Here is a 20,454-nt window from a genome sequence, read left to right on the forward strand (position 1 = left end):
GCTATGTTAGGGTTAATATTTATTTTACAGGTAAATTGTTAATTATTTTAACTAGGTCTAATAGCTATTAAATAGTTATTAACTATTTAATAGCTACCTAGTTAAAATAATTACCCAATTACCTGTAAAATAAATCCTAACCTAAGTTACAAATACACCTACACTATCAATAAATTTAATAAACTACAAACATCTATCTAAAAATACAATTAAATTAACTAAACTAAATTACAAAAAAAAACAAACACTAAATTACAAAAAATAAAAAAAAGATTACAAGATTTTTAAGCTAATTACACCTATTCTAAGCCCCCTAATAAAATAATAAACCCCCAAAATAAAAAATATTCCCTGCCCTATTCTAAATTAAACAAATTTCAAAGCTCTTTACCTTACCAGCCCTTAAAAGGGCCTTTTGTGGGGCATGCCCCAAAGAATTCAGCTCTTTTGCATACAACAAATACAATACCCCCCGCCCCATTACAACCCACCACCCACATACCCCTATTCTAAACCCACCCAAACCCCCCTTAAAAAAGCCTAACACTACCCCCCTGAAGATCTCCCTACCTTGTCTTCACCACACCGGGCCGAACTCCTGATCCGATCCGGGCGATGTCTTCCTCCAAGCGGCAAAGAAGAATTCTTCCTCCGTCGATGTCTTCCTCCAAGCGGCAAAGAAGAATTCTTCCTCCGGCGATGTCATCCTCCAAGCGGCAAAGAAGAATTCTTCCTCCGGCGACGTCTTCCTCCAAGCGGCAGCAAAGTCTTCATTCTTCCGGCGGCATCTTCAATCTTCTTTCTTCGCTCCGCCGCCGCGGAGCATCCATCCCGGCCGACTGCTGAACTTGGAATGAGGTACCTTTAAATGACGTCATCCAAGATGGCGTCTGCCGAATTCCAATTGGCTGATAGGATTCTATCAGCCAATCGGAATTAAGTTAAAAAAATCTGATTGGCTGATTGAATCAGCCAATCAGATTCAAGTTCAATCCGATTGGCTGATCCAATCAGCCAATCAGATTGAGCTCGCATTCTATTGGCTGATCGGAACAGCCAATAGAATGCGAGCTCAATCTGATTGGCTGATTGGATCAGCCAATCGGATTGAACTTGAATCTGATTGGCTGATTCAATCAGCCAATCAGATTTTTTTAACTTAATTCCGATTGGCTGATAGAATCCTATCAGCCAATCGGAATTCGGCGGACGCCATCTTGGATGACGTCATTTAAAGGTACCTCATTCCAAGTTCAGCAGTCGGCCGGGATGGATGCTCCGCGGCGGTGGAGCGAAGAAAGAAGATTGAAGATGCCGCCGGAAGAATGAAGACTTTGCTGCCGCTTGGAGGAAGACGTCGCCGGAGGAAGAATTCTTCTTTGCCGCTTGGAGGATGACATCACCGGAGGAAGAATTCTTCTTTGCCGCTTGGAGGAAGACATCGACGGAGGAAGAATTCTTCTTTGCCGCTTGGAGGAAGACATCGCCCGGATCGGATCAGGAGTTCGGCCCGGTGTGGTGAAGACAAGGTAGGGAGATCTTCAGGGGGGTAGTGTTAGGCTTTTTTAAGGGGGGTTTGGGTGGGTTTAGAATAGGGGTATGTGGGTGGTGGGTTGTAATGGGGGGGGGTATTGTATTTGTTGTATGCAAAAGAGCTGAATTCTTTGGGGCATGCCCCACAAAAGGCCCTTTTAAGGGCTGGTAAGGTAAAGAGCTTTGAAATTTGTTTAATTTAGAATAGGGCAGGGAATATTTTTTATTTTGGGGGTTTATTATTTTATTAGGGGGCTTAGAATAGGTGTAATTAGCTTAAAAATCTTGTAATCTTTTTTTTATTTTTTTGTAATTTAGTGTTTGTTTTTGTAATTTAGTTTAGTTAATTTAATTGTATTTTTAGATAGATGTTTGTAGTTTATTAAATTTATTGATAGTGTAGGTGTATTTGTAACTTAGGTTAGGATTTATTTTACAGGTAATTGGGTAATTATTTTTACTAGGTAGATATTAAATAGTTAATAACTATTTAATATCTATTATACCTAGTTAAAATAATTAACAATTTACCTGTAAAATAAATATTAACCCTAACATAGCTACAATGTAATTATTAATTATATTGTAGCTATCTTAGGGTTTATTTTATAGGTAAGTATTTAGATTTAAATAGGAATATTTTAGTTTATAAATGAATTAGATTAATTTAATATAAATTTAGTTAGGGTTAGATAGAGTTAATATAGTTAATATAAATACTATAGTAACTATATTAACTATATTAACCCTAATATAATTAGGGTTAATATAGTTAATATATATAATGTAATACCTATATTAACTATAATATACTTAGGGTTAATATAGATAATATAGCTGGCGGCGGGGTAGGTAGATTAAATTAGGGGTTAATCATTTTAATAGAGATGGCGGCGGTGTAAGGGGCTTACATTAGGGGTTAATAATTTTAATATAGATGGCGGCGGTGTTAGGGGCTCACTTTAGGGGGTTATAGATATAATATAGCTGGCGGCGGGGTACGGGAGCGGCGGTTTAGGGGTTAATAACTTTATTAGGTTGCGGCGGGGTAAAGGAGCGGCGGTTTAGGGGTTAATAGCTTTTTTATTGTTAGGCTAGTGAGGGGGGATAGCGGATAGAGGGTTAGACAGTGCGGGCTATGTTAGGGAGGCGTGTTAGACAGTGCGGGCTATGTTAGGGAGGCGTGTTAGACAGTGCGGGTGTTTTAAACTTTAGTCAGGTTTTATAGGCGCCGGCAGTTTCTAACGTGCCGCAAGTCACTGGCGACGCCAGAAATTTGTACTTACGCAGATTTCTGGACATCGCTGGTTTGTGAGACTTACGGCACGTTAGCATCTGACGGCGACTTATATGGGATGGCTCGAGTTGCGAGCTGAAACTGCGGGCGACGCCGGTTCCCTCGCTTGCGCCGCAAACTGCGATCTATATCGGATCGCGCCCCTAATATTTATTTTTAGTTGTCCTAAATAATAATAAAAAAAAAGTCCTCATTTTTTTCCCACTTTTTTTTTTGGGGGGGGGGGGTAGGGGGGCACTTTAAACTAAACTAATAAAGAAAAGCATGGGCAACGAATATAAGTATTTGGAATATTTGGAACAAAAGATTTGGCTGAACCGAAAATGTTCACCCCTTGCACATATCTAATATATATAAATATAGGTACAGTATATGCTTTAAGACAGTGATTTATATTTTGTTTATAAATCTGGGCTTTCAAATATCTTCCTTGGATTTATTTTAACTTTTACTTTTGAACCCTAAAGCAAAACGGAAGGCCGAACGCACCTTACACCAGCCATATTGGTTAACACTTTGTGGCTCAGTGTTTACACCATTAATAACTTCAGACTAAGGGCCTGATGATCAAAATGTTGCTGGCATGGAGAGAAATCACACATATCTTTGGAATGCTCTTTTGAGTATTACACTGCAATGTATACGTCTCTACTTCATATCTAGAACACAGTATAGCTAGATAGACAACAACGAAGCAAACATTTACCTTTCTAAAATTATTTGACCTTCAAGAACTGATGAGACTTATTAGATAATCTATTTAGAGCAGAGAGATTTGGATCACCAGGGTTATCTATTTTGCCTAAATTCAATCAAATCTGTTTGTTAAACGCATTACAACTTCGTAGCTTGATCATAATAATATTTATGACAAGTTTATATGTAACAATAATATGTATTTACAGAACCTCTTCTGCAAAGTATTACTGATTTTTTTTTGGTTGTAATTACTGTTTATAGCTATTATCATTTCTTGTGTTGGAGATTATGCATTGGACCCCTTATGCAATTATACATGTTAAATGCAGGAATACCCACTGGTAATAGGCTGGACAAGATAAGTGAATAGAGGATCAATACATTTTACATATGATCTCATCTGAACAAGACTCCTTGATATTCTAATGAGAATCCATGAATCCTGACTATCATTTTGCTCACAAACGCTACAAAATATAAAAAATCTAACCCTACTCTTTTTTTTTTTAGGCAAAATTTGTAAGACAGAAAGTAATACGTAAGTACTCATACTCACACAAATAGTCATTATGTTTATTCTCTTTCTGAAATCTATTCCAGTTCATCAGAATTTCTGTGAGAAAACGTTGTGCACACTTCTTTTTTTTATTTGGTTTATAAGCCATTTCTATGCCCTAGAAAAGTTGCTGTTTGATTAGAAAATCTGCTTCAATGATATAAATAAAATAAATGGAAACTCTAATTAAAGGAAAAGCAAAGTCAAAATTAAACTTCAGATAGAACATGCAATTCTAAACAAATTTCCATTTTACTTCTGTTGTCTAATTTGGGTATCTTGGAGTTACAGGCCCATTTATCAGGCTCCGTACGGAGCTTGAAGGGCCGTGTTTCTGGCGAGTCTTCAGACTCCCAGAAACACAACTTATGAAGCAGTGCTCTAAAGACCGCTGCTCCATAACCCTGTCCGCCTGCTCTGAGCAGGCGGACAGGAATTGCCGGAAATCAACCCGATCGAATACGATCGGGTTGATTGACACCTCCCTGCTGGCGGCTGATTGGCCGCGAGTCAGCAGGGGGCGGCGTTGCACCAGCAGCTCTTGTGAGCTGCTGGTGCAATGTTAAATGTGGAGAACGTATTGCTCTCTGCATTTAGCGAGGTCTTGCGGACCTGATCCGCAGTGTTGGATCAGGTCCGCAAGACCTTTGATAAATTGGGGCCATAGACTCAGAAGCAGCAATGCACTAGTGGGAGATAGCTGCTGACTGGTGACTGAATATATATCCCTCTTATCATTGGCTTACCAGATTTGTTTAGCAAGCTTCCAGTAGTGGATTGATGCTCTTTCAACAAAGTCTACTAAGAAAATTAAACAATTTTGATAATAGAAGTAAACTAGAAATATTTTAGGTTTCATGTCCATTTAAACAAATAAGTTGCATCCACAATCTATTGGCAATTTGCTCCCAAAATGGCTTTTGGCTTTCTGGCCGAATTGTTCATCAATTTTTTGATTGTGTTAAATACCTGTTCTTGAAATAGAAATTGTAAGGTCACCTAAAACTGAGGGACATATAGCCCATTCACACCTCTTAAGGTTACAGTAAAGATCAATGCAAGTAACTGTTTTGTTCACTGTGCAAGATAAATACTCATCTACATGTGTGACCTATTACCCATTGTAATCCGAACCCATCTCCACACTGATTAACCATATAAATGTCATATGTATTTTGGAATGATGGGCATACTTCAATAGTCACTTCAGGATCCCAACATCTACAAATGGTGTGGTATTAATTTATATTTTAATGATTGATTCTTAGGAGCCTATTTATCAAAGGTCTTGCGGACCTGATCCGACAGTGCGTATCAGGTCCGCAAGACCACGCTGAATGCGGAGAGCAATATGTTCTCCGTATTCAGCATTGCACCAGCAGCTCACAAGAGCTGCTGGTGCAACGCCACCCCCTGCTGACTCGCGGCCGCCAGCAGGTAGGTGGCAATCAACCCGATCGTATTCGATCAGGTTGAATTGCGGCGATTCCTGTCCGCCTGCTCAGAGCAGGCGGACAGGGTTATGGAGCAGCGGTCTTTGTGACCGCTGCTTCATAACTGCTGTTTCTGGCGAGTCTGAAGTCTCGCCAGAAACACGGGCCCACAAGCTCCGTTCGGAGCTTGATAAATGGACCCCTTAGTGACACTCACACTGTTATGCTTATTAATAACAGTACTGTTATCTTCAAAACGGGGTGTTAAAATGGGAATGTGCTATCGTAAATTTCATAGGAACTTAATGTCATCAGTTTCTATCCCCACCAAAGCGGATGGAGTATTTCCATTGTTTGTTAAAGCATTTTGTCATGATCTGAAAACAAGATGGCAACATTTATTCAGATGGTTTTCCAGTGTTGCAGATGGAAACAGATCCCAATATATTCCTATGAAAGTCGCAATTTTATTTTAAAACCTGTTAGTAACAAACACAACAATGCGAGTGTGGCTCAGTGAAGTGACTTTTCCTACAGATACCCTTAGCTGTTCAGAATAGCATATACTCAACACAAACATATATATATATATATATATATATATATATATATATATATATATATATATATATAAATATATATAAATATATATATATATATATATATATATATATATATATACTGTATATATGTATGGACCTATATATATGTAAATGTGTGTCCTGTCCACTGTATACAGCCTCTACAATAGGGATGAATAGAGCTTTAATAAATCAATACCATGTATGTTAATAAACCTCTACAATGTATCCTGTGGCCATTTCAGAATGTTGTACATGTTCAAGGTAGAATGGACTGTATCGCAATAGGCATGAAATATGTGCAAATGCATTGAAAATGTTCTTTCAATGACTTATCAATATTGTTAGGAGAAACATATTTTTCACAGGATTTTCAGTGCTGTTTTTAACTGCCATAAAAAGGGTTAAACACATAGTTAAAGTCAGGTTTAAAGCTGCAAACACATCTTTCCCTAACTGGTTACTGTAGATAACAACTGCAAAATGGTGCAGTCTATAACTACATAATGATCATGGCCATCCTTGTCTTCTACAGAAGCAAGTCCAGACTGGCTCCACCTAATAATGCTAATGGTGGGTGGAGTTTGGTTATTGAACAACATTTGCTGCAAAAACAAAGATATTCATTTTTTTTAAAAGATATTTAGAATAAGCTAAAATGTTATCCTAAAGTCAGGGAACATAAATATGTTATCATTAAAATGACTATAGTGCCCCTTAAACAAACTGTGTACTAAAACATACCATGAACAATTTGGAATATTGTTATCCTCATACCTATTTTCATCTAAAAGTTACAAAACCTCTGGGTATCCATATTCTCCACAATATGCATGATTATTCTCTATATATAAGCAATACATACATTTCTTACCAATTCTTACATAAAATAAAAAAATACTTTCTGTCTATGTCTATAGGAACACTGTGTATGCAACCGCTGACATGCCCATGAGGACCCAGCCAAGCACTACCAACAGTAAGTAAATAATACACTGGTATTTTAGAAGTGAAAATTAGACATAAAAAATAAAGAATATATGGCAATGCCAAAGTATAAACAAAGCCAATAGATCTGAAGAAGACATGGTGTCTGTAACTAATACTATCACATTTCGGATTACAATGGAGCCAGAAACTGTACCAGGTATAGACTTGATGGGAACCACAATTAAAATATCCATTAAAGTGAATATAAATGTTTCCATTCCCTGTACTTTCCTTCCCCCAAACTTACAGAGATGCTGAACCCTATTTATTTAAATGATAAATCAGTCTAGGATCTGAGGGGCATATTTATCAAGGTCCGTATGGAGCTTGATGCCCCTTGTTTTAGTCGGAGCTTCAGGCTCATCGGAAACAGAAGTTATCAAGAAGTTATGAAGCAGCGGTCTAAAGACCACTGCTCCATAAACTGTCCGCCTGCTCTGGGGCGGCGGACAGAAATCAACCCGATCTAATACGATCTGATTAATTGACACCGACCGATTGGCCGCAAATCTGCAGGGGGCGGCATTGCACCAGCAGTTCAAAAGAACTGCTGGTACAATGATAAATGCCGACAGCGTATGCTGTTGGCATTTATTGATGTGCCGCGATGTGCAGTGGACACGATATGCTACTTCGCATCATGTCCGCTCGCACATTGGTAAATAGGCCCCTAAGACTATATGCAGACCAATGTGAGTGTCCTCTGTATAGCCTAATGAGGGCAGTACAGCAGCAGATCACCTGTGCCAAACACCCTTTCAAAATAAAAATGGCTTGTTGTGGAAGGCTGCAGCACATGCTAGTGCCGACCAACTGGTGAGGTACAAACATAAGTCTCCATTTATGAAGCTGCTGATTGATAACCCTTGCCCTCACACGATTGTCTCTATGAGAGCAGAGGATGGGCATATGCAAGATATTTCTTGTGCACAGGTAACTTCCACTAGAATGTTCCCAAACCTTCTTAATTGTGGCCCAATAGAAATATAGTTTAGTATCCATCTGAAAAAAAAAAATGTAATCACCATCTCACATCCTTACTCCTTTCTACATCAAGGACACCTATATTTATCTCTTCAGAAAAATGTGTTTTGGCCAGGATATATTTCTTTGGCATTTCTTTCTCTGTTAATTTTATTTTTAAAAAGTAATCTTGAGGTATACTTACCAATAATGAGCCAGATTGCAAGTGGAGTGCTAACGAGCGTTAACTGAGCTAGTCGGGTTGCCATCGTATTATTAGTTGCAAGTAAACTATTTTAATTTGCATGCTTACCCGACAAGCTCAAAAATCCGAACTTAGAATATCATGTGAATGTTTACATATTTCCCCATAGAAGTCAATGGTGAAAAAAAGTGGAAAAACACTCTGCGCGCAAACCCGTTTGCATATTCTCATGTGTGCTAAACCAACATAAAAATATGAATATTTCACAAAGTTCCACTTGCAGAGATTTTTTTTTTTTTTTTTTTTTATTGAGGTATATTCAAACATTACAAAGTACCATTCACATTCGGTAAATAACAGAAACAATCTAATGCATGTGTTCAGACCATTACATAAAGAGCTATGTCCACTCTATACACCTGTAATGTACACAAAACCTATAATGACTCATTGCCAGTGGAGCGCAATATATAGTGAAACACCAACATTAACAAAGTAATACAACCTCAAATATTTTTCCTAATCATAACTATTTCAAGTATCATTTTTGTCTAGAATTCTAAGAAGCACGCTCTTTCTATTCAAGATTCCAAAATATCTTTGTTCAGTATGATAGGGGGAAGGGAAATATTCTGAAAATAACAGATGAAGCATATGTCCAATGCTATATAAGTCTGATAGGTGATATAAAGATATATAATACTATAAGTTTAGCCAGGTGAAATTGCATAATACCTAAGGGTATCATCATATATATTAAATAAGGGGCAACAACTAGAATAAATTAACAGATAAAAATACAGGTACAGAATATTATGCCCATGAGTAGTGTGTTATCTGCTCAGAAAACAGTCTTCTATGCACCCATCAAAAATCTCATATCGCTTAAACTACTTATATGAAACATAAGCTTACTAGCATTTAGACAAATATTAGAATTTCGGGGGGAAAAAAACAATGGAATCTATGTTCCTGTGCTTATCCAGTAAGCAAATATAGCTATAGCTATAACTATGGGGGGGGGCGGATCCAATTTTAGAGAGTAACCTTTAAAAAAGAAGATATTTTATAACATGAGGTCAACCCACACACAAAAATAAAAATATACATGTCAAGATCTACACTGTGAAAAATATGCATACACATGGGCCAGTAGTGAACAGACCTCAGCGAGACTTTCTCTACATCTTGGTGATTAGAATGTTTCAGCAGAAGTGAGACCAAGACATTTTACAGAGGGGATTTCTGGTTCTAATATACCAGGAGCAGGTATGTTATTACACATTTAATAAAGCCTAATACAAAACAATAGGGCTATAACATATCATAGTCTAAACATATAATGCCATCCTAATAGCATAAGGTTTGGGATTTGAAGGTATCAGGAGTTGATCTGTAGACAGCAGATCTGAAGATTGAGCTTAAACCTATACTAGGTATGCAAATGAAAAGATATAGTAATCTCAGTGCTTATCTACTATTATTTTCCATCTCTTCATTGTTATAAAAACAAACAAACACCAACAGCGCAAGTGTTATAAGGAGTCTGCTGCCTCGGCCGCCGGCAGCATCATATGTAACAGTATATAGTCACCCTTACTATAACATTATAATGTAGGTAGGTTAAGCGCTGGGTTTTTATCTAATAGCATAAAGAAGAAAGTAGCTTATGTAGGTGTTCTATACCTTAAATACAGAGTATAGTATAACACAAAATATTATCATGCTGTCTTCAGGTCTATATTAAAAAATGTCTAGCTCTGAGTATTAAAAGTGGAGTTATACATCTCAGAACATTATCTATAGCCAAGAGAAAAACTAAGCAAATCACCTCTCATACTCAAAGTAAACCTGGTGATACTAAACCTGCTCTGAAAGAATCATTACATCAGGGAGAAAAATCATGCGTAACAACAAACATAATAACATCTGATTTAGTCCTGAGCCCTAGTCAGCCACAAAAGTCTCTCTAATAGAAGTTTAGATAACTTAGCTCCTGTAGTATGCACTATAAGCATTTATTATGTCCCAAGAAGATGCAGCAAAGTCTTTTAACCTGTCTAATGGGACAAGTATAGGACAATAAGCATTCAACCTATTCCTGCTTTAAAGTATGTAGCCAAAGATGCAGCCAAGATCTCGCAAACAGAATAAATATAATGCATCTTACATTACTCAAAGAACAAATAGGCAAAAAATAATGAAAACTAAAGCTATCTCAATGAAATATATCAAGATATGTGCTTAGCTCTGTACTAACTAATGTGTAGCTCTGTAGAAACCCAGAACACAAAACCTAGTAACAACTTATTATATTAAATGCAACAATAAATGAAAAACAGTTTACATAAGCAATTAAAGACCTAAATAAGAGGGTATAATCTGGTTAGTGTAACATTCTGCTAACTTCATTAAAGCCTTTTTACAATGAAAGCACACATATTAAATCCGACTAGTAAAGTCATCATATACATTGTAGGACAGATGTTGTTCTAATGAGAGAGTACAGAGTTCATATGTAAGCAGATAAGCTTTAACCTACTCCTGACTTGCTTAGTGTTCGTTTTACTTGTTGATTCATTGTCCCCGTTATTTCAGGGATATTGAGTAAAATTCTGAGCATGAGGGCAAAGCCGAGCGCCATCAAGGGATTCCAGCGGTATGAACTCAGTTCCCTGCAGCTAGGCATCGCCAATCCGTTGAAGTGTTGCAGTTGCAAAGGGAATTTTACTAGGCCTTTGTCGGCTGCTGCATCCAAGAAGTGAAACATCGCAGCCAAATTTATCTTGCTGTGTCGGTAAGCAGATCCCTTCCATGACTCGCCCTGTATATCTGTCTGCTCCTCTATCGTATCGGGCAGACAATCCTCGGTCCACACTTGTTGGTCTATCACTTTGGCCCCCTGCCTCATATCACGCTGAGTATTAAAAGGTAGGGAGTTAGGTGCCCAACATCTCGACTGCCGCTTTGCCGCTTGGTCATCAGCAGTGCCAACCGACTCCGTTGTCAGGATCACTCGTTCCCCAAAGTAGTCTGTAACTAGGAGAGAGAGCTCTTTCACAAAGTTCTGCAGCAATGACTCCACAGTGTGACAAATCTCTGCCATGTCGGCAGGTATGGATAGAGTGAATAGTTCTTTTGCTGTGAATAGATAAACAATAACAGGTTCAGCACCCTGACTTACTGTAGCAGACCAGATGGGTGATAGATGCAAGGGCTCAGACGCTAGAAAATGAAGTGCGCCATGCAGCTAGGAAGATGGCCGCTCCTCGGTGGCTTCTGTGATGGGCTTTCTAATCATGTAGGGAAAAGTCGACTTCTTAATCATCCACTGGAAGTCCAGCTGACCCAGATGAATCTACTATAGTTCGGCCTCAAAATAGTAGCAATATATGTACATCCGAGTGGCCGATTGTATGAATTATCTGATATAATTTATGGAGCTTTGGTAATGTGCGACCGCTCGGATTCAAGGCTAGCTCCGCCCCCCCACTTGCAGAGATTTTATTGTTTTGTACAAGTTGCATGGCTTTCCTTGCCTCATACTATGAAGTCTGCTGCAAACCAGTGGATTCTTAAATTACTACTAAACACAGTAGAAAAGTATAATCAATAAATGCATAATAGATAGACAATGTAATTTCACATGAGTAGTAGATGGGGTCAAAATTTGTTTTATTTTTCTTCTTACTGCATCATCCAGTCACAAAATGGATATACAGTAAGCATATTCTGTGAATCTTGTACATGCTCAGTAGGAGCTGGTGCCTCAAAACTGCATAAAAAATATTGTGTATATTTAGATAATGGATATGAATTGGAAAGTTCTTTAAATCGTGTGCTCTATCAGAATCCTGAAAGTTTAATTTTGGCTTTAGTGGGGCTTTAAGGATTAGCTAAAAGCAGAGCTTTTCAATGGTGCTTACAAAATAGGTCAGCATATCTACCTCAATTCATTCACATTTTGGGGCAGATTTATCATGTCCGCCCGACATTGATAAATGCCCACAGCATATGCTGTTGGCATTTATCATTGCACAAGTATTTTGTGTGAAATGCTTGTGCAATGCCGCACCCTGCACATTCGTTGCCAATCAGCCTCTAGCAGGGGGTGTCAATCATCCTGATTGTATCTGAAGGCTCGCGCGGAAACAGCTGCATTCGCAGCATCATAAATTGGCCGCATAGTCTCTACTATTTTTAGTTTATTCTCTCTCTAATTAGCACTGTGGAATCTGTCGGTGCTTTACAAATAACTGATAATAATAGAATGTAAGATCACAAGCTTACCTTTCCTGTTGATTACCTTGCATATGCAAACTATTCTTAAGATGGCACGTCCTGGACATGGTTACTTTTTTTGCAATTTGTATAACTTGCTTTTTTTAAAATCTAATTTTGTAATCATGCACCTGTTATCAAGCTGCGGAGTATATTGGTACATTATAAATTAATGTAATATAACAATTTATATGGTCTTCTAATAAAGATATATATATATATATATATATATTATTTTAAATGAGGGAAACATTTTTGATTCTGTATAGTTTAATTATTAATACATTGAGGGCCAGATTACAAGTGGAGCGCTAAATATCGCTTTCATGATATTAGCGCTCAACTTTGTAATACCAGCGCTTGTATTACAAGTTGACAGCAATGCGAACACAAGTTTGCACTGCTGGAAGGCATTGCGCTCATGAGAGTTCACTTCCGTAGGCTCCAATGGGAGCCTCGTTCTGATGTCAAAGACGGCACAGAACTTAAGCGCATCGAAGGGAGTAAGTAGTGTGGCGATTGCAGCATTTGTAAATATTTAGGTATATGCTTAGATACATATATAGTTATGTGTTAATATGTGTATATACACATATCAACACATACATATGTATGTATATAAGCATATACATATATATATTTACTGGGAACACACAGTTCCCATAGACCGCAATGTAAAGGCACCCCACTTCTGCCAACTTTAAAGATCCAACTGCCTAGTGCAGTTGCTTTTTATTTTTAAAAAAATGCTACTTTAAAAAAAAAAAAAAATTATAATGCCCTCTATTTTGAGGGCATTTGGGTCACTTTTAGAAGAATAACCAGAGATCAAATCTCTGGTTAAGTTTCTAAACGCTAATTGCTACATCAAGCTCACGGTAGCAGTAAACAGCCACTTGTAATGGCTGATTATTTATCGCATGCCCGCAAACTAACGATAATTTAGCATGCCACTTGTAATCCAGCCCTAAATAAATTAAAGGGACAGTCTACTCCAGAATTTTTATTGTTTAAAAAAGATAGAAAATCATTTTATTACCCATTCCCCAGTTTTGCATAAACAACACTGTTAAAATAATATGCTTCTTATCTCTGTGATTGGATCAAACCTAATGAGGAGAAAAAGAGAGGCACCAAATAGGTAATATTGTCTGGGACACCAAACAAAAAGTGTGTGATGGAGCCCCTAAGGGTGGCTACTCACAAAGGTGGCGGCACAATCGGAGTGCCGAGCAGGACGATACAGAACCCACAGAGTCGCCGGTAAGACTCGCACAGGCATCCAGAGCGTCAAACGTGAAGTCATGTGACCGGACAGTCCAATCAGAGGTGCAGTATAGTAGACCAGACACCAATACAGCTCGGGATATCAGACAACTGGCTGTGCGTCACAGTGTAAATGGAATAGCAGGCACAACCGGTGGACAGAAGTATAAACTTGAAACTTGGAGCAAGTAGATAAAATCCAATGTGTAAACTTTATTGCAATACACAACAATTCAGCAACGCGTTTCTCAGCAACAGATGCTGTTTCATCAGGTTGTTTAATATAACAACTACTTACTTCATATATAAAACACTAGCTGACCAATCAGAGACTGATGTAGAGCCACACCTTCTGAGTGTAAAAATAATACTCTATTAGGTACCGGCTGTTAAATATACAGTCTGGTCCTAGATGGGTGAGCATTTGGCAGAATACTAACTAAAATACAACATAATAACTTTTAAAATCAGGGTGTACATGGAAAAAATATTGACATGGCAGCTTTTAATTAATTCACTATTCAATCTGGCACCTCTGGATTCCGGTGACTGTCCCTCTATTTTTATCCACCTCTCATACTACTATTATTAGGCTTGGGCTGTCACCCCAATGGTTAATAATGGTGTTGTCTGTTAGTAGTCATACAGACTCTTTGTTAGATATGCATTAGTTATTTGATGAGGTTCCATCTCAACTGGATCATTGACCACATTATATCCTATCTATTTATATTCATTGTATGCCAATGTACTTATCCACAGGTATGTTATTACATCTGGTCTTACCATCTTGTTTTGGTCTGTTCTAGCCTATTATAGCAATGTCTCGTATGACATACGAGATTAGTAGGGCTTTATTGTTGATCACCACTCCTTTGCATTTTGGAGGTGCCCTCCATATTCATTGTCCCTTCTCTGGTCATCATGAGTTAGGTCCCTCCCTTATTATAGGGTAATCATTGGCCCTTCCTCTTATAAGCCATGAGTTCCTTTTGGCTAGCCACACTGGTCTGGCCGATCCTATTGGTCAGTTTGCTAGACCTTTTAGTATGTTACCTCCTCATTTATATTTCTCTTTAATGTCATGGAGCCATACCTTTGGGGTTATGTATAGAAGGCACATTAGGTGATTTGAAATCTTTTTTATTTGTTTTTCTGATATTTTCCTCTAATTACTAATATTTTTAATGATTGTATATGTTATAACACTGGAACATTCTGTTTCTGTACCGTGAGTTATGTCTTTTAGAAGTGTCCGAGATATATCAGAAATGTCTATTTATGTGTTTTAGCTATTATTTTGTTTGTGCTCAATACCCTGCTTTATTGACCGGAGTCTATCTACATTAGCCCAGTAACTACGGCTCATCACCGGTCTCTGATTTTTGTATTGAAGGTATACGTCACCAAATAGATATGTGCATATATATTTTTTTCCATGTACAGCCTGATTTTAAAAGTTATTATGTTGTATTTTAGTTAGTATTCTGCCAAATGCTCACCCATCTTGGACTAGACTGTATATTTAACAGCCGGTACCTACTAGACTGTTATTTTACACTCAGAAGGTGTGGCTCTATATCAGTCTCTGATTGGTCAGCTAGTGTTTTATATATGGAGTAAGTAGTTGTTATTTATACAGCCTGATGAAACAGCATATGTTGCTGAGAAACACATTGCTGAATAATTGTATATTACAATAAAGTTTACATATTGAATTTTATCTACTTGCTCCAAATTTCAAGTTTATACTTCTGTCCACCGGTTGTGCCTGCTATTCCATTTACACTGTGACGCACAGTCAGTTGTCTGATATCCCGAGCTGTATTGGTGTCTGGTCTACTATACTGCACCTCTGATTGGACTGTCTGGTCACATGACCACGTTTGATGCTCCGGATGCCTGTGTGAATCTTACGGGCGACTCTGTGGGTCCTGTATCATCCTCCTCGGTACTCCGGTTGTGCCGCCACCTTTGTGAGTAGCTACCCTTAGGGGCTCCATCACACGCTTTTTGTTTGATGTCCCAGACAATATCACCCTATTTGGCGCCTCTCTTTTCTCCTCATTAGGTTCGATCCGACTAATCCCTCCATCAAGAGTGTGGCCTGCTCCAGTTCAGATTTATCTCATACCTACACAAGCGCACCTCTTTGGGACCCCAGTGTCCTAGTACTCTTTATCTCTGTGATTACCTTGTATCTTAGCCTCTGCAGACTGCCCCCTTATTTCAGTTCTTTTGACAGACTTGCATTTTAGCCAATCAGTATTGATTTCTAGTTAACTCCACAGGAGTGAGCACAAGGTTATCTATATAGCACATATGAACTAGTGCTGTCTACCTGAAAAAACTGTCAAAATAAGTGGTGGCCTTCAAAGACTTAGAAATTAGCATATGAGCCAAGTTAGGTTTAGCTTTCAACAAAGAATACCAAGAAAACAATTTGATAATAAAAGTAAATTGGAAAGCTGTTTAAAATTGATGCCCTATCTGAATCATAAAAGTTTAATTTTCACTAGACTGTCTAAATTAGAAAATATTTTTGCATTTTAAATAGTGATTTCCTTTAGTATTAATAAGGTTATTATGAAACATAAAGGAACTGTGTGGAAAACCTTTTGTATATTTTTGTCCTGAATCAGGCTAATAAATCAGTTGGAAATAAATGTGAAACAATAAAATAAAGATAGAGGCAGAGGAGATACATATTTGTAAAAATGTATATTTTGCCTATGAATGGTCCAAGAAATCTAGTAAAATCTTAGTTTTGTTTTCCCAAAGCAGATTCATCACATGAAATGCAACCTAACAGCAGTGCTCATGAGGTAAGTTATATAACAAGTTTTTTTTTGTCTAATACAAATAACAACCTTGCCATTAGTGATACAGGGAAGATATCTGTCCTGTTGCTGTTTGAGACAAGAGTTGTTGTGACTTGTGAACCATCAAACCATAGTGCCTATTAGATTACCAGGAGATAAAACAACATTAATTTCATTCATGGGTGCCCAGAATGCTGTTTGTTAGAACATCCTAAACCCATTGGGAATCACTGAATAAAATTCTGGAGAGCGTATAAAATCAGTCAGGATTTATTAAACAATCTTATTAAAATCCATACAAATGGTTGGTAAAGTCCAAACGATATCAGCAGGCTTCAGTGCCAGCAGTGTCACAGGTCAGCAAATGCATTTTGGCAAATGGCCAAAGTCATAGCTGTAAGACCTGCCCACTGTTACAGCTCATTCTTAAAACAGTATACAAATCTTATTAGGCTAAAAACAATGACGTTGCACAGGACATCCCACATTACATGTGGAGCATGCTTACATTTTAACTTCACAATTGAAGAAATGTAATTTAACACTATAATCTTGCAAGCTATACCATAATACTAATCAAAAATATGAAAAGTTCTCAGTTTTCTTACATATATCTTACAGTATAAAAAAGTGTCAGTGTTATTTAGAACCAGTGCGAAACCTCGTCCCCTTTAGCAAAAAACTAGACTTGTATGAGGAAAGATTAAACCCTTGTTTCTCTAGAATGAATAAATGAAAAAGCTGATTCAATACCAATTTCTCTAAACCTATCTTTTGCTATTTCACGGACCCATTTCCAGGTTGGGTTAAATCCGTATATAGAAATCCAGGTCAACTTTTCTAAAATAAGCAAAATAAACCCCATAAAAATTTGCTAGAAATTCCAAATTCAGGGAAATCCTCCTGATCCTCAAAAACCCATCTCTCTGTTTTGCACTAACATATACTAAATAAAAGGTGTTTGTTATAAATATGGTATTACAAATTCTTGTGACAAATGTTAATGAAAAACCTCTTTTAAAAAATCTTCACCACATTACTGCCAGAATTTTATCAAATCGTATTCTGATTTGAGGCACTTAGGCACTCATGTACTCATGTTTGTAGTTTAGAAATCCAGAATACCTCTCTTTTGGTAAGAATTTAGTCAAGGTCTCCCCCTCTTTTCGAAGTTCTAACCTTTTAGATTATTGTCTATCTTAAAGTATCTGCTTGTTTAAATGTTTATTCGTAAAATGCTGTATGAGGGGGGTTGAGAGAGTGTCTGCTTTTATTTGTCAAATGCTTCCTAATTCAGGTCCTCACCTCCTGTGTTATGATCCCTACACATTGAACATGGCACTCTACACAAGTTAGAAGTTAATTGCATTTGTAGACTTATAATTTAGGCATTCCTTGTGCCCAAAAATTTTGCCCATGGCCTCGCTTTTAAAATTATTTCCAGGGGCTAAAAATTCACATGCTCTACAGGTGTAATTACCACACCTATACACCTCTTTACAAGTCAGACACAAGCTTGTTGAAGAGTCCAAGGAAGGAAGCTTTGCTGGAGAAACAGTATTTATTATTGTGCATAATAGAGAGCTGGGGTTTTTAGGTCCAGTGGGATTTCCCTGAATTTGGAATTTTATGGGCTTTATTTAGCTTATTTTAGAAAAGCTGACATGGATTTCAATATACAGGTTCAACTCGACCTTGACCTAGGTCAGTAAAGTAATATAGCAAAAGATAGGTTTAGAGATATTGGTATGTAATCTATTTTTTCCCCTTTATTCATTCTAAAGAAATAAGGGTTTTGGGGCATATTTATCATGCTCTGTATGGAGAAACAAAAGTTATGAAGGAGCGTTCTAAAGACCGCTGTTCTATAACCTGTCCGTCTGCTCTGAGGCGGCAGACAGAAATCAACCCTATTGAATACGATCGGGTTGATTGATACCCCCTGCTAGAGGCCGATTGGCCGCGAATCTGCAGGGGGCGGCATTGCACCAGCAGTTCACCAGAACTGCTGGTGCAATGCTAAATTCTGAGAGCGTATACTGTCAGAATTTATCGATGTGCAGCGGACATGATCCGTAATATCGCATTACACATTAATAAATAGGCCCCATTATCTTTCCTCATACAAGTCTAGTGTATTGCTAAAGGGGAAAAATATTTTTTGCATTGAAGGTATGTAAGTAAACTGAGAAATTTAATGTTTTTTTTTTATAGTATTAGTATTTTATTTTATACACTCTTCTGGATTTTCTTCTGTGATTCTTGATGTCAATACCTGTCATTGGGTAGAGCTTGAAAGTGGTCTGTTGCAGCACCCGGTATTTGGCTGAATGGATAAGCCTTTGTAAAAGAGAATCTGTGATTGGTCGCTCTGAGGAGGGGAGGTGAGACTATGCGGGTTAAACTATTTATTAAATTCTAATATGGACAGTTGGGGGAAATCTTAAGACGATGAGTAATAAATGGCAACAGATGTTAGAAATACATATTACTGCGGAACAATTATGTAAAAGTATAACAGTAAGACAAACCACACTCGCAAGCGAGCTGAGAGAATTACAGAGCAGATTAGTACACAATGACTATATAACAGTAAAAAACAAAGTAAATAGAAAAAGATTGTAACCCCATCTGTCAAAAATGTTATTCCATATTACCAAATCTTTTTCATTATTTCTGGGATTGCTCAAAAATTCTTCAGTATTGAGCTTAGATCTCATTCTGGTTATCTAGTATATTTAAAGAAAAGTATCAATTGAATAAACAAAATATATTTTTATTACAGCTACCAAGGTCAATTCAGAAACAAAGAAAGTAATTTATTATAATGATAATATTACTAGGTAGGAGAGCCATCACAAAATTATGTATCGAAAAAGAAAACCTTCATCTATTGCTCTGCTTAAAATAAGCAAAATAAACCCCATAAAAATTTGCTAGAAATTCCAAATTCAGGGAAATCCTCCTGATCCTCAAAAACCCATCTCTCTGTTTTGCACTAACATATACTAAATAAAAGGTGTTTGTTATAAATATGGTATTACAAATTCTTGTGACAAATGTTAATGAAAAACCTCTTTTAAAAAATCTTCACCACATTACTGCCAGAATTTTATCAAATCGTATTCTGATTTGAGGCACTTAGGCACTCATGTACTCATGTTTGTAGTTTAGAAATCCAGAATACCTCTCTTTTGGTAAGAATTTAGTCAAGGTCTCCCCCTCTTTTCGAAGTTCTAACCTTTTAGATTATTGTCTATCTTAAAGTATCTGCTTGTTTAAATGTTTATTCGTAAAATGCTGTATGAAGGGGGTTGAGAGAGTGTCTGCTTTTATTTGTCAAATGCTTCCTAATTCAGGTCCTCACCTCCTGTGTTATGATCCCTACACATTGAACATGGCACGCTACACAAGTTAGAAGTTAATTGCATTTGTAGACTTATAATTTAGGCATTCCTTGTGCCCAAAAATTTTGCCCATGGCCTCGCTTTTAAAATTATTTCCAGGGGCTAAAAATTCACATGCTCTACAGGTGTAATTACCACACCTATACACCTCTTTACAAGTCAGACACAAGCTTGTTGAAGAGTCCAAGGAAGGAAGCTTTGCTGGAGAAACAGTATTTATTATTGTGCATAATAGAGAGCTGGGGTTTTTAGGTCCAGTGGGATTTCCCTGAATTTGGAATTTTATGGGCTTTATTTAGCTTATTTTAGAAAAGCTGACATGGATTTCAATATACAGGTTCAACTCGACCTTGACCTAGGTCAGTAAAGTAATATAGCAAAAGATAGGTTTAGAGATATTGGTATGTAATCTATTTTTTTC

The sequence above is a fragment of the Bombina bombina genome, chromosome 6 (genome assembly GCF_027579735.1).
Source record: "Bombina bombina isolate aBomBom1 chromosome 6, aBomBom1.pri, whole genome shotgun sequence".
In the NCBI taxonomy this organism is placed as follows: domain Eukaryota; kingdom Metazoa; phylum Chordata; class Amphibia; order Anura; family Bombinatoridae; genus Bombina; species Bombina bombina.